Source organism: Meles meles, chromosome X (genome assembly GCF_922984935.1).
Source record: "Meles meles chromosome X, mMelMel3.1 paternal haplotype, whole genome shotgun sequence".
In the NCBI taxonomy this organism is placed as follows: Eukaryota; Metazoa; Chordata; class Mammalia; order Carnivora; family Mustelidae; genus Meles; species Meles meles.
Genome location: NC_060087.1, coordinates 106,444,671 through 106,461,344, shown reverse-complemented (window position 1 = coordinate 106,461,344; position 16,674 = coordinate 106,444,671). Strand labels below are relative to the sequence as shown.

Sequence of the window (16,674 nt, the reverse complement as noted above, 5' to 3'; positions counted from 1 at the left end):
TGGAGGGCTCTTCTTATATGTGAAGCAATAAAGACAGAGAAATAAAGTCTCCTGAGTAATATATTGTCTAGGGAGTCAAGAGCTCTGGCTTCTTGTCCAGGCCTCAACACAGACTATGTGACTTCTAGCAAGTTACTTTATTTCTGGGGACCACAGTTTCTGTAGAAAAATAAAATAAAATGGGATGATCATTTCATAGTGCAATTGTAAGGGCAAATGCAACAAGAAAAGTGTTCCTTTCAGAAGAAAGGCACAATGTACATTCAAAGTAGTGTTCTTAAATATGCATGTATGTGTTTTTTCATTGTTGACATGTATAATGAAAACTATTTGTCATTTTATTTAACTGTTGCATCCCAACAAGAGGTACAGATAAATAAAATTTGGTTATAAACAAAGGAAGAATATTGTATAGATGAGCTGAGTAAATTTTTCTTTGGCAATGTATGCAGTTTATGATTATTATAGTCAAGAAGAGGATATGAAAAAAGAAAGCAAATCTGCAGTTATTCGGCACCAATCTGGGTAAGGTAAAATGTTCTACAGCAAACCCATGGTTTAAGAGAAGAAACTGAGGCTTCTGGTGTTTTACCAACACTTTATTCCCGGTCTCCTAGTACTTATTGCCAGAGGCTGCTTTTTGCACTCCAGAAACTTCATAGCTGGCCCTGAGGAGGTTTAGCAAAGTCTATCGTCACAGCTTTGTCTTCTTTATTGATTTCAAAATGCAGTGAGGATGACGTGATAATCTGTACAACTATTCTTCCCCTGGATGACATAATAAACATCGAGTTTTAGGGTTTTCAAAAAATATATTTTGGGGCACCTGGGTGGCTCAATGGGTTAAGCCTCTGCTTTCGGCTGAGGTCATGATCTCAGGGTCCTGGGATTGAGCCTTGAATCAGGGAACCTGCTTCCCCCTCTCTCTCTGCCTACCTCTCTGCCTACTTGTGATCTCTCTGTCAAATAAATAAATAAAATCTTTAAGGAAAAAATATATTTCAACTCAGTAAGCTTTACCTAGTACCTACCATGTATCCAGACTAGTATTAGATACTGTGAGCAACTGATGGAAAATAACCAACGTCGTCCTGACACCAAATAGTTTATGTGCTGAGATATAACATTTTTATGCATGACACTCATACCATCTTTCCTTTGAACCAATAAACTCATTGAGTCCATGAGCCTTGTCTGGTTAATTTTGGGGCCTTATATAGTAACTTTTTGGGAGAGAGAATTCTTTATACTATGGGACTGCCCCACACCGTGGCATGATATATATTATCCCTGGTCAGCAGCATCTCTCCAACACTGTAAGAACCAAAAGCACCCCTCCACACAGACATTTTCAAACTTGGGGCATCTGTCCTCCCAGCTGAGAGACACTTTTTATAGTTTTATAGATATTACTTATACACGATAAGAGCTCTGTATACACGATAAGAGCTCTGTTAATATTTTCTGGAGGGAGGAATTCATGAAACAAAACAATTGGAGAAGAATACAGCAGAGCATAAAATCACATGCAAGAATCTTTGGAACAGAATACTGGTATATTAGGGCTCTGGGAAGTAAGACTCTGTTATGTTGAATTATCTGTATGAATTATCTTGGGCTGTGTCTTAAAGCATAGGTAGGCTTTCAAAACTGGGAGAGCAGCAGCCCCTGTAAGTCAGTCAAATTTAAATAAGCACAGTTGTTGGAAGAAACCATGCCGACTGGGTTGGAAGATTGCTTGGGGGATAGTATCAAGAATGTTTGGATATGTAGGAGTGGACCAGATTATAAACAGCTGAAAAGTCTGGACTTGATCCTGTAACCAACAGTTTGCTCCCAAAGGCTTTTGTACAAGATTATAAGGGTGGAAATCTTATTTTATGAAAATGAATTTGGTTATTTGGATGTGAGTTGGATTTAAGAAAGCCCATACTGGTGCCTGGGGACAAGTTAGGAAGTTACTGCCATAATCTAGTTGGAGAATATGTAGTTTCTTCTTTTTGTGTGTTTGTTTTCCCATCCACATTTTTCTTATATTGTTTCTTATCTCTTTTAGGTAGTGGAATTTTCTTTTGAAACCAAAACTCATTAATGTTTTCTTTCACTTCTCCTTATCCTTCTAATACCAATGGAACATATTCTATACTTTTATAATTTAAAAACATCTGCTTAGTTTTTTCTTGTAGCCCTGATTTTACAATTTAAAACCCTGAAACTTAAAGTACTGGAAAATGGAAACAAGAAGCAACTCACTGATCAATCTGCTCTCCTCCTAGAAGAACTGGAAACCTTTAAGTCCAGAGGTTCTTAAATATGAATGGATGGGGGCACCTGGGTGGCTCAGTGGGTTAAGCCTCTGCCTTTTGCTCAGGTCATGATCCCAGGGTCCTGGGATCGAGCCCCGCATCGGGCTCTCTGCTCGACAGAGAGCCTGCTTCCCCCTCTCTCTCTGCCTGCTTCTCTGCCTGCTTGTGATCTCTGTCTGTCAAATAAATACAATCTTTAAAAAAAATAAAAAAATAAAAAAATATGAATGGATGAAGTTCACAGAGAGCAATGCTTTCTAGTTTCTGAAAAGAAAAACTTGATGAATTTGATTATATTAACTCATATTTTTGTTTGCAGATCCTTTTATTCATTTACCAGTAGTTTAAAATTTTGGTTGGAACTGAGTTAGAAGAGGGGAATGATGTATGTCCTTCTCAAATCAATTATTTACTTAAGATAACAAGAAAAGGGGCAATATAGTTAACATAGCAATATAATATGGCAACAATACATTAATTTATATTCATAAAAATGATTAAAATTAATAACTAATACAAGATACCTAGGCTCGTTGTTTAAACTTTTAGAGGAATACATTTCTGAAACATGTTTTTACTCAAGCATCCATTTATATACAAGCAATCAATACATTAGTTGCAAATTATTTTTATCTACTCATTAAATGTCCTAAGGGACCAATACTAGTAACACTTAGGAGTTAGCAAGAATCATTGTTTGGGAATGAAACTAATGAAGCTATTGCATTAATTAAAGTATTTTAGAATTTAGACTTTGTAAAAGAATCACAATTTTCTCACACCACCAAGATTTTATTCTCTGTATAATATATGTGTTAACATATAACATTAAGCAAAACAACTGTTAGACTTTAGGTAGAGATAAATGAACTTTGGGCATCTGTCATGTATAGTTTGAAAGAGCATTCTGGGGAATAGAACAGATAAGATTGAACATTTTTCATGAACAGATAGTTAAAGTCTGGAATATAAAATCTGAGATGCTGTAGGAAGCTATTCTGGTGACTCAAAACTAGAGAAAATAGAGCTGTGGCTTTTTACTTTGATGATTAAATTTCCTTTGACATCTTTTTTGAACTAAAGTTTTTTGGTAGGTCAACAAAAGAACATCTAGGGTAGATACATTTATGGGACAAAGAAAACAATAGTTAAGAATGAGAGATGTATTTTTCCTGTAAGTAAGAGTCCAGTTGAGCTTCCTGGGTTTCCAAATGCTAACCTTCTTTTTGAGTTTTTCAGGATTTAAGTTTGATGCCTAGCCAATTGTGATTCTGTGATTTGCGGGGGAAAATGGCCTCATGCTGCCTGCGAACTCTTTCAAACATTAATTTGATTAACCAAATGATATGAAATGTAATTATATTTAAAATGCCTTGAAGTACATATTAGTTAAAAAGTAGAAGATACAATATAGATAGTCATTGATCAACTTCAATCACTTAAAGAATACAAATAATGTGGGTTGTATTCTTAGGCAGATCTCTTTCTTTCAGTTGTGCCAGTAAGTGGACCAGAATGGTCATTTCCAATCTTAATCTAAATTACTACCAGGCCAAAGTCCCCCTGCTTGGTAACCTTGGTCCTCAGTTCTGATCACTGCCTGACCTGATGAACTGGGTTGAACCATGTGTCAACTGCAAGGACCCTTTTTGCCTTAGCTATGGGCAGGCTACAGGGATGTGGAGCACCACTGGTTTCCTCTTGGCTTTCTAGAAAAGGCCTTAGTGAACTTGATCCTGTGTTCCCTATTTTTCTAATTGTACTAGCTGCATGAGTCCCCCCTCCCAATCAATCAATCAATCAATCAATAGCAGCAGTGTAATTTATTATACCTTCAAGGTTTACTAAGTTATCTTAAACATAGGAGAAGCACATGGACTTTGTAATCAGACCACCCTAAATTCCATTCCTAGGTTTGACAAACATGTGCTTTGTCATGTGATTGCAGACATGTTGCCATATCACTCTGAGTCTGCGCTCTTCATCTATAAAATGGCCAAAATGCTTAGTACCCGCTAGGATGTTTTGACTTTAAAGTGAGGAGAGGCATGAGAAGGGTTGGGGTATCTTCTTCTGGATATTTAAGAGTTGGTATCATATAAACTGGTTCCAAGCAAGGGTGATTAATACCTGTTGTTGAGGTTTAGACTGAGGATAAATAAGAACTATTCTTTTCTTTTTTTTTAAATAAGAACTGTTCTTAACATCTGGCTTATGAATAAATTTAAGGAAAATCAAGCAGAACATAGATCAGGATAAAAGTGAGACTCCAAGGGTCTGGAGATAGAGAGCTCTCCAGAAGAAGGATAAAAGAACTACCTATAAGTTCAGTGTTGAGCAGTCTAAAGACCTACCCTAAGCCAAGTGCCTTCATTACTTAAGGTGCATCAAGGTGGAATCAGCAGTGCAGAAATTCAGACTATTTCATGGCCAACATGTATAAAATGGAAGACTATGCCAGAAAAACAAGATGTGCAATGTCTTTTGTCTAAGGCTGACTGGCTGCATAGTATTCCATTGTGTATATATACCACATCTTCTTTATCCATTCATCTGTTGATGGACATCTAGGTTCTTTCCATAGTTTGGCTATTGTATACTATGCAGCCATCAAAAGAAATGAAATCTTGCCATTTGCGACAACGTGGATGGAACTAGAGCGTATCATGCTTAGTGAAATAAGTCAATCGGAGAAAGACAACTATCATATGATCTCCCTGATATGAGGACATGGAGAAGTAACATGGGGGGTTAGGGGGATAGGAGAAGAATAAATGAAACAAGATGGGATTGGGAGGGAGACAAACCATAAATGACTCTTAATCTCACAAAACAAACTGGGGGTTGCTGGGGGGAGGTGGGATTGGGAGAGGGGGAGGGGGCTATGGAAATTGGGGAGGGTAAGTGCTATCGTGAGTGCTGTGAAGTGTGTAAACCTGGCGATTCACAGTAAACATTCTTGTGAGTACTTTTTGTGTGTATGTGTGAAAGAGTATGTTAGAGTATACACCTAGAAGTGGAATTTCTGAGTCCAAGGACATGAATATTCTCAATATCCTCCTTTACTAGCTTTTGCCAATTACACAAGAGAGACTCCCACCATCAGTACAAGAAATTGCTAATTCTATATATATTTATCAACATTTGTTCTTGTTAAATCTTTGCCAGTCTGCATACATATTATGAGCCCTCACTGATGTAATTTACATGCCACTGACTGTGAGTCATAGGGCTTTTTCATGTGTCTGTTCAGGTTTACTTGTCTGAGAATTGCCTGGTGATAATATTTGTTCATTCTTCTGCCTTTTCTTAAGTTGTCTTTTTGTTAAAAAAAAAAAAAAGTAAATCCTGGATACTACTCTTTGTAGTTCTGATCTTTGCAGTTGTCTCCCAGTTTGTGACTTGTGGTTTCAATTTGCTTCTCGTGTCTTTGATTGATTGGCATTGCATCAAATTTATAGATTAATTTGAGTACAATTCATGTTTTTATGATATTGAGTCTTCCAACTCATGAACATATTTTATTTCTCCATTTGTTATAATCTTTTATGTCCTTCAATAATTTTTGCTGCTTACTCTATAAAAGTTTTGCTCAGCTTCTGCTAGTTTTATTCTCAGGTTCTTTTTAGCTTTTGTTAATACTATAAATAGTATCTTAGTTCTTATTGAATTATCTAATTGGCTATTATTTGCATAGGGGTTTGCTATTGATTTTAATATATCAATTTTGTTTCCAGAAACCTTGCTAAACTTTCTTGTTAGTTCTGATAGTTTGTACTTACTCTTGGATTTTTCTATGTTGACATTTCTGTCATTTGCAAATAATAACGGTTTTATTTCATCCTTTCCGTTTTTTTAAAAATATTTTATTTATTTATTTGACAGAGAAAGACACAGCAAGAGAGGGAACAGAAGCAGGGGGAGTGGGAGAGGAAGAAGCAGACTTCCTGTGAACAGGGAGCCCCACGCAGGGCTCAATCCCAGGCCCCTGAGATCATGACCTGAGCTGAAGGCAGACGCTTAATGACTGAGGCACCCAGGCACCCATCATCCTTTCCATTTTTATATGTGCTTTATTTTCCGTGTTTTATTGTACTGTCTAGGACTTTGATTAAAATGTTAAATAGAAGTGGTGAGAATGGGTACCTTTGTCCTGACTTTTATGGGAACACTTCTTTTTTTTTTTTTTTTTTCATTTGACAGAGAGAGATCACAAGTAGAGAGGCAGGCAGAGAGAGGGAGAGAGGGAAGCAGGCTCCCTGCTGAGCAGAGAGCCTGATGCGGGGCTCCATCCCAGGACCCCGAGATCATGACCTGAGCTGAAGGCAGCGGCTTAACCCACTGAGCCACCCAGGCACCCCTATGGGAACACTTCTAAAATCACAGCATTATTATGTTTAAGTTGTTAAAAGATAATCTTCAAGAAGTTAAGGAACTACTGATGTATTCCTAATTTGCTATATAAAAATAGGATTTTAAACACGAAAAATGATGATTTTTGTTAAATGCTATTTCTGCATCTATTCAGGTCACATATGTTTTTGTTGTTTTATTTTGTTAATTGGGTTAATCACACTGATTAATTCTTCCAGTGTTGAACCTGCCCTTCATTTCTTGGATAAACTCAGTTTGGCCATGATATAGTTTCTTTTTTACACATTCCTGGATTGGATTCGCTATTCTTTAAGAGATTTTTGCATAAGTAAGATTAGTCTGGAATTCTCCTCTCTCGAATTTTCCTTGTCAGATTTTTGTGTTGTGGTTATATGAGCCACAGTGAATGAGTTGGATAGCATTTGCTCTTTTTTTTTTTTAGTCTCTAAAATAGTTTATATGTAGAAATTATGTATTTCTTGAAAGTCTGATAAATTTTGCATCAGAAATTATGTGAACCTGTTATATCATCAAGTGGGAGACTTTTGATTACACATTGCAGTTGTTTAATGGTTATTGTTTGGTTTTCATTTTTAATTTTTTAAGTCTTCCTTAGACTGTTTTGGTTTTTTATATTTTCCTAAAAAGTAGTCCTTTTATCTATTTTTCTGTTTATCAGTTTTGCCAAATGATTATTTTATACTTTTTTAAATGAACCAGGTTTTCACTTTTTTGTTCCTTTCTCTGCTTTCTACTTTCTATTGTAATAATTCCTAGTGCTTATTTTTATTTTCCTTCCCTTTAAGTTCAGTCTGATGTTCTTTTTCTAACTTCTTGAAATATTTTACTCACTAATTTTTTCACCTTTCTGGTTGGTTAATAAAGGCACTAAATGCTGTCTGTTTACCCCATTGTATACTTTTAGGTGTGTCCCGTGAATGTTGCCATGTAGTACTTTTGCTGTCTCTAATTTCTAAATATGTATATTTTAAATTTCTATTGTGATTTCATTTTTTCTCACTTCCTGATTTTATTTATTTATTTTTGTGTTCAACTCAGCTTTTTTTTCACTTAAGATTTCTTTTCAGCATAACAGTATTCATTGTTTTTGCACCACACCCAGTGCTCCATGCAATACGTGCCCTCCCTATTACCTACTACCTGGTTCCCCCACCCTCCCACCCCTCACCCCTTCAAAACCCTGATTTCATTTTTAACTCATTTAATATTTAACAGTGCTTTTAAAGTTTCCATACATCTAGGGGTTGAGGACTGTCATTTTAGTGTTGATTTCTTAGTGCTCATTATATTTTAGGGATCTCACTAATTCTGTCCTTGAGGCAGTACTTAGCTCCAGGCTGGAGTATGAGCCTGTGCCTTGTTCTTTTCTCTCTAGGTCAGCCTTTGATTATAGATCTGTAACCCTGTTCAAGAAGCCTTTGTTACTCACCCTGCCTGCCTCAGAGTACTTATACCTGACACCCCTCTGGAGCTGAAGTCCTGGGTAGCATTGCATATTTCTGGGCTCAGAACCCAGCACATCATTTGTTTCACACTGCTTTGCAGTTTCTCTTCTGTTCCTAGTCCAAGATGTTAAACTTGTCTTTGAACACAGCTGTGTTTTTGTTGTTGTTGTTGTTTTATCTTTTTATGAATAATCTATCATTTCTATGTATTTAGTGTAGAGGGATTTTGACTTTCAGTATCTTTCATAGTGTTAAAGCATTTACTCCTCTGTAAGGATGAAGAACTGACATAACATCCTCACTTCCCACTTCTCAACATCAAATTACACTTTATGTACTTACAGTCTAAATTTTTTATTTTGACTAAGTACCTCTCTTCATACAATTTTGAAAATTTCTCTTTGCTTTATGTCATGCAGAACAATATTTTTATAGGAACATTGCTCCTTTTCTTTTGGGCCCTTCAGAAGTCCTAAATTCCTAAATAAAATAACACTTTTGCATTGTGTTGGAGATTCTCAATATAACTTTTAAAAAATTTTAACTTTTCATATAAGATTGAAGGTCATGTTGCCTACTGAGAACCAGCTCACTCAAGTAACAGTGAATCATAAGGCCAAACAGAATTGATTGGGAATTGTTATGACTCTGTATTCTCAGGGCTTATCGGGAGATTTAGTCGAAGCTAATCACCTCACTGCAAAAACAGCTAGAAATGTAAAACTTCCTCTTGCGTTTAGTAAAGCATATTGATAGTACTTAGATGACAATAAGCTAACTAAGTGCATTATTCCAAGCATACTAAATGAATAGTAAGAATATAGGTCTTGGTTTAAGGGAGATATTAAAGAATGTATGTCTTCTATCAGCAGCATTCATGACTGAGAGTTGTGGCTACATGATTTAAAACCATTTTTAATAATTTTTTAGGTAAGCTCTATGCCAAATGTGGGGCTTGAGCTCATGCCCCTGAGATCAAGAGTCATATGCTCTTACCAACTGAGTCAGCCAGGCACCCCAAGTGGCTACATGTTTTATACAGAGCTAGCCAGGAACATTATTTATTCCATGACCCATCCATTGAATTTTTTAGATCCTTATTCATGAGGCACAAGCTACTCAGTAAAATTGTATGCATGTCATCATCTATCATCATCCAACATTACTCTTCTGGAGCATTACCCTCTCCAGGATGATGAAGAGCCATAAGACTTTGGTCAATCTTCTAAATATAATGTTAGTACATGTTCAGGTCTAAAACTTAGCCAAATAGGGAATTCTACAGCCTGATACTTGCGGCTTTCAGAACTGATATGGCCCAAAGCTCAGTGGACCACCTTGTTCTTTGAATACTGCAAATTCTATTCATTCAGTATGCGGAATATGTGATTTATAATAAATCTACATGAAAATGAATGATAACTGAATGCAAGAAAGAAATAAAGGTTATAAAACTAAGTTCTGTTGCTTGGGGGTTCCACAGAGAATATATACACATTTAAGGTAGACCTATGTTTTCCAAATAGAGGATATCAGTTGTACTTTAACTCATACCTCAGAGGGAAAAATGATCTCTTTTAGTAGGAACTGCCTTTCTCTAGATTAATTAGACCCCTTGATGTTTAGGATGCTAAACAGAAATTTAAAAAAATAATTTTGTAGTCATAGAAATGCTCTTAGAATTGTTCATTATATATCATATTTGAGACTGGAGATTTTAGAGCACTGGGCTATTATTTGAGTTCCCAAAACCAAGGATCAAACTCTGTTTACAGTGGTAATTTTGCTATTTGGCCCTCATATCACAATGTTATCTGAATCTTTGAGGAGTTAACTTAAAAGTAGATCATATATTTTATACATTTTGACCTGGAAGTTTTCATGTTGTTTTCAGCTTAATTTTATTGAATCCTGAGTACCATTTCTGTTTGTGCCTTATTGCTCCTGTAGTTTTAGTTTCTTTGAAAAATCTGTATGGGTCTTTCAGCTACTGGGTGTAGAGACACTAAGCTCTAAAACAATACCTTTTTTCTTGTGCAGAAACTTGTATGGCCTGTGGAGGTGAAGCACTTAATAATATTTGAATGTTGGGGGACCCTTGCTGTTATATACAAGGAGATAGCAACATTTGTTTCAAGCCAGGTAGGCAGTCAACCAATAATTTGCTGAGTGAATGAATGGCCATAAATTCTTCTAGAACTTGCTACAACTTCTTTAACTTTTTAGTGCCATATCTGTCATTATCAGAGGTAAAAAGGAAAATATTTTCTGCCATGTACAAGTGTCAAGGGACAACTCAGCAGGGGTTGGCAAATTATGACCCTCAGCCAAATATACCCTGCCTTCCGTTTTTGTATGATTTGCAAGCTAAAAATTATTTTTACATTTTTGAATGGTTCAAACAGAACATCAAAAGAAGGATATTTTGTGACATGAAAATTATTTGAAATTCCAGTTTCTGTGCCCATAAACAAAGCTTTATTGAAACATAGCCATGTTCATTTATTTACATATCACTTTTTTTTATCTTCAAGAGTTTTTTTTTTTTTTTTTAATGTTTATTCAACAGAGAGAGATCACAAGTAGGCAGAGAGGTAGGCAGAGAGAGAGGAAAGCAGGCTGCTCGCTGAGCAGAGAGCCCGATGCGGGGCTCGATCCCAGGACCCTGGGATCATGACCTGAGCTGAAGACAGAGGCTTTAACCCACTGAGCCACCCAGGCGCCCCTTTACATATCACTTTTGCACTATAAGGGGTGAGCGCTGCGTAGTTCAGACAGATTCTATATAAACTGCAAAGCCTAAAAAATGTGCTCTGCAGCTCTTTGAAGGAAAAAAAAAGTGTTTGCCAACCCCTGACTTAGAGGATTGATGAAATGGTTTTCATAAAGATGTCTACTAGGGGAAAAACAGTGCTATATAAGCACAAAAGCATTATGACTATTTCATTTCTAAATCTGTTGCTATTATTTCTGAGCCATTTGCTTGTAGGACTTATAATGGTAACAGGTGCTAATGCACAAGAATAGAACAATAACTCCTACTATAATTGTCCACATTCATAGAAAACTGCAGGTATAGCTGCAGCCAGATGTTTAAAGAATGGGAACTGAAATGAAAATGTAAAAGTCTTTACTGGGGGATAAAAAAGGATAAATGATATCGGAATTGTACCTAAGACCTGCTAAGAAGCACAGGTAGAAGAATTATGTCTTTAATTCAGGTGTATAATCCCTGGGATGGATTTTTAATTGACAATCTTACAGAAATTTTATAAGACCATAAACTGGTTTTCTCTTCTAAGGCAAAAACTTTAATTTTCATGAAGTTTATATAACATCAACCTGTTCGGGTAAAGTTACATTTGATTTTATAAACAATGAGTCATTTAGAAAAAATTGGCAATTTATTTATAATTCTAATATAAAACCTTGGCGAGATGTTTATATCTCTATGGGGTAAGTGTATAGGGTTTTAATTCAGTGGTGGTGGGGGGGGAAGAATGAGATATCAATTTTGGAATAATATACAGAAAATTGAGCCAATTTTAGGACTATAGCTAGCCATATTTAAGGCTAAAAGCTTACAGCAGGTTATCTTAAAACGGTACAAATGGAAGTGTAGTTTAACTAATGGAGTTCATTTAACTAATGTAGACAATAAAACCAGATATTTCACTCCTCAAATGGGATTACATTTTGGCAGTTATCTAGTTAATTTGATTCATGGGGATTTGTAAATTGGATCATTCAGAGTCTGCAGTGAAATGGTGATTTGAATGCAGCCCAGTGGTCTCTGGAGAAATAATCAATTCTTTGGAATTCATCTGAAGAATTAAGTTTTATTCTAATTACTCACCTGGAGAATTGACTTGAGTCTTCAGTCATTTGACTAGGTAAAAAATAAACCTGGGCCAACATTTAGAAAAACCCTCCATGGAACAACTTTGGAAAATTTTGAGTCCAGTAATGACAGACCTAAAGACTATGTGCTTGATCAAAAACAAAATATCAGTTATATTGCTTCATAGGATTAGGAGATCTGTTCACTTGTTTATTTAGCAAATATTTATGAAATCCTTCTATATATCAAGAACTTGTGTAATCACTAGGAATACAGAAGTAAACATGTGGATGAGAACAATAGGTTCTCTGCCTTCTCGGAGCTCATGTTCTTGTCAGGCAAGAAAGATAACTATGTTTAAAAAGATAATTTCAAAAAAAATAAAAAGATAATTGCAGGCGACAACACATTCCATGTCATAAAACAAGGTAATTCAATAGAGATTGAGTTATGAGGCAGTGCTGTAGCAGGTGTGGTCAGGGAAGTCCTTCCCTAGGAGGAAGTCTGGAGCCAAAACCTGCAAGGCAACAGGGAACAGGTCATGGGGAATAGAGAAGATCTACCCAAAGATGTGAAAATAATCCGAGTATGGAAGCCAGTTTCATTCTGTAGAGTATTTGGTTTTGTTCAACAGTGAAGCTCATCCAATCTTTTTTTAATTTTTTTAAATGAATACTAATGAAACACGTTCAAAGGACAGTTATGACATGGACTTACTACTATCATTAGTTTTGTTACAATTAACATTTTGTAACTAAGAAGTTAGATCTTTTCATGCACATAATTCCAATTTGAGCCTCATGTGGTATGGGTACTAGCAATCACCCTATTTCATAGAAAAGAAGACTTGGGGTACAGGAATATCAAGTAGTTTTCTCAAAGCCACCACACAAAAGAAGAGTTTCATAACTATGGAAGTAGGGCCTTAAAGTCATATTTTTTGTTCCGAATTTCCAAATTACTCATTTTATTACACCATTTCTACCTTAAGCTATACTTGTAATCATGAGAGTCTGTGTACTAATTAATAGTCACTGCAGACAACATATTTCTGTCTGATAAAGATTGCTACTATGTGCTACTTTTAAGAAAAGTGATCTGAACAAAATTTTCCATCGAAACTTCATGATGGTTTTTGATCAAAATAAAGGGTATGATTAATTTTATATACTATTACATATGATTACCCATATTTAGTTTTTTGGCTCCCTCTTTTCAAAATAACTCAACTTGGGAAAATATCAAGAGTGTCACAAGTTTATTTTTAAAGGGAGAATTGTTCTTTGAACATCAAATCGTAGTATAAATTTGCAATCTGGTGGGGGTTGGTTTGGTTTATTTTTTGTTTTGTTTTTGTTTTTGAGCTGCCCTGACACTAATGCTAAAACGCCCATCTGCTCTGGCCTGGGCTTGTGGAGGTATTCATTGACTTAATGTCCATAGTAAAGTAGTGTACATCATCTTATGTGCAAAACACATTTGGCTATGGTTGACAGGATTTTCATTTTCCATTCACAGATGTAAAGCATTTTCAATATAACACAAACCTCAGCATAACAAAGTCAGCAATTTATGAGAGGCTCACAGCTCTGCTTACCTTTCATTTGTCAAAGGTTGATGGGAAACATCTATATTGATTGTTCAATCTGTTAATTGTATGTTTTCATCCAAGCTGAACTGACAAGCTAAGATCTGTCCACTCATATTAGTCTGTAGGGATGTGCTTGTCAATAAGGCCTTTAAACTGCTTTACATGTGACCTATAACTCAAGTAATTCTTAATAAAACAACATTCAAAAGGTTATCTATACTTTAACATTACATTTATGTCACACTCTAAAGAATAGGATATAAACGTCAAGGACTGCAGTTTCTTCATTGCTAAGGTTTAGAATTTAGTTAATTTGAGATTGGTTACCATGAACTTTGAGGAAGGAGTTAGAAAGTTTACCATTAAAAATACTATGCTTTTAAAACAAAACCCATCAATATGTTGCCTACAAGAAACTCATTTTAGATGCAAAGACACCTCCAGATTTAAAGTGAGGGGGTGGAAAACAATTTAGCATGCTAATGGGCATCAGAATAAAGCTGGGGTTGCAATCCTTATATCAGATCAATTAGATTTTAAGCCAAAGACTATAATAAGAGATGAGGAAGGACACTATATCATAATCAAAGGGTCTGTCCAACAAGAAGATCTAACAATTTTAAATATCTATGCCCCTAACATGGGAGCAGCCAACTATATAAACCAATTAATAACAAAATCAAAGAAACACATCAACAATAATACAATAATAGTAGGGGACTTTAACACTCCCCTCACTGAAATGGACAGATCATCCAAGCAAAAGATCAACAAGGAAATAAAGGCCTTAAATGACACACTGGACCTGATGGACATCACAGATATATTCAGAACATTTAATCCCAAAGCAACAGAATACACATTCTTCTCTAGTGCACATGGAACCTTCTCCAGAATAAATCACATCCTGGGTCACAAATCAGGTCTCAACCGGTATCAAAAGATTAGGATCATTCCCTGCATATTTTCAGACCACAATGCTCTGAAGCTAGAACTCAATCACAAGAGGAAACTTGGAAAGAACCCAAATACATGGAGACTAAACAGCATCCTTCTAAAGAATGAATGGGTCAACCAGGAAATTAAAGAAGACTTGAAAAAATTCATGGAAACAAATGATAATGAAAACACAACGATTCAAAATCTGTGGGACACAGCAAAGGCAGTCCTGAGAGGAAAATATATAGCAGTACAAGGCTTTCTCAAGAAACAAGAAAGGTCTCAAGTATACAACCTAACCCTATACCTAAAGGAGCTGGAGAAAGAACAAGAAAGAAACCCTAAACCCAGCAGGAGAAGAGAAATCATAAAGATTAGAGCAGAAATCAATGAAATAGAAACAAAAAAAAATTGAAAAAATCAATGAAACTAGGAGCTGGTTCTTTGAAAGAATCAATAAGATTGATAAACCCCTGGCCAGACTTATCAAAAAGAAAAGAGAAAGGACCCAAATCAATAAAATCATGAATGAAAGAGGAGAGATCACAACTAACACCCAAGAAATACAGACAATTATAAGAACATAATATAAGCAACTCTACGCCAACAAATTTGACAATCTGGAAGAAATGGATGCATTCCTAGAGACATATAAACTACCACAACTGAACCAGGAAGAAATAGAAAACCTGAACAGGCCCATAACCAGTAAGGAGATTGAAACCGTCATAAAAATCTCCAAACAAACAAAAGCCCAGGGCCAGACGGCTTCCCAAGGGAATTCTACCAAACATTGAAAGAAGAACTAATTCCTATTCTCCTGAAACTGCTCCAAAAAATAGAAATGGAAGGAAAACTTCCAAACTCATTTCATGAGGCCAGCATCACCCAAAACCAGATAAGGATCCCACCAAAAAAGAGAACTACAGACCAATATCCTTGATGAACACAGATGCAAAAATTCTCACCAAAATACTAGCCAATAGGATTTAACAGTACATTAAAAGGATTATTCACCACGATCAAGTGGGATTTATTCCAGGGATGCAGGGTTGGTTCAACATCCGCAAATCAATCAATGTGATAGAACACATTAATAAAAGAAAGAACAAGAACCATATGATACTCTCAATAGATGCTGAAAAAGCATTTGACAAAGTACAGCATCCCTTCCTGATCAAAACTCTTCAAAATGTAGGGATAGAGGGCACATACCTCAATATTATCAAAGCCATCTATGAAAAACCCACCACAAATATCATTCTCAATGGAGAGAAACTAAAAGCTTTTCCGTTAAGGTCAGGAACACGGCAGGGATGTCCATTATCACCACTGCTATTCAACATAGTACTAGAAGTCCTAGCCTCAGCAATCAGACAACAAAAAGAAATTAAAGGCATCCAAATCGGCAAAGAAGAAGTCAAACTATCACTCTTCGCAGATGATGTGATACTATATGTGGAAAACCCAAAAGACTCCACTCCAAAACTGCTAGAACTTGTACAGGAATTCAGTAAAGTGTCAGGATATAAAATCAATGCACAGAAATCAGTTGCATTTCTGTACACCAACAACAAGACAGAAGAAAGAGAAATTAAGGAGTCAATCCCATTTACAATTGCACCCAAAACTATAAGGTACCTGGGAATAAACCTAACCAAAGAGGCTAAGAATCTATATGCAGAAAACTATAAAGTACTCATGAAAGAAATTGAGGCAGACACAAAGAAATGGAAAAATGTTCCATGCTCCTGGATTGGAAGAATAAATATTGTGAAAATGTCTATGCTACTTAAAGCAATCTACAGTTTAATGCAATCCCTATCAAAATACCATCCATTTTTTTCAAAGAAATGGAACAAATAATCCTAAAATTTATATGGAACCAGAAAAGACCTCGAATAGCCAAAGGAATATTGAAAAAGAAAGCCAAAGTTGGTGGCGTCACAATTCCAGACTTCAAGCTCTATTACAAAGCTGTCATCATCAAGACAGCATGGTACTGGCACAAAAACAGACACATAGATCAATGGAACAGAATAGAGAGCCCAGAAATAGACCCTCAACTCTATGGTCAACTGATCTTCGACAAAGCAGGAAAGAATGTCCAGTGGAAAAAAGATAGCCTCTTCAATAAATGGTGCTGGGAAAATTGGA

At 35.9% G+C, this 16,674-nt stretch overlaps 1 protein-coding gene across 1 annotated transcript in view; it reads left to right on the top strand.

The window, feature by feature from the left end:
- TENM1 (teneurin transmembrane protein 1) overlaps positions 1-16,674 on the top strand; it is an 811,134-nt gene that overhangs the window by 174,668 nt on the left and 619,792 nt on the right. Inside the window, exon 3 of the mRNA XM_045995540.1 lies at positions 10,187-10,288. The gene's annotated coding sequence lies outside the window, so the exon portion shown is untranslated. The remainder of the gene's footprint in view (positions 1-10,186; positions 10,289-16,674) is intronic.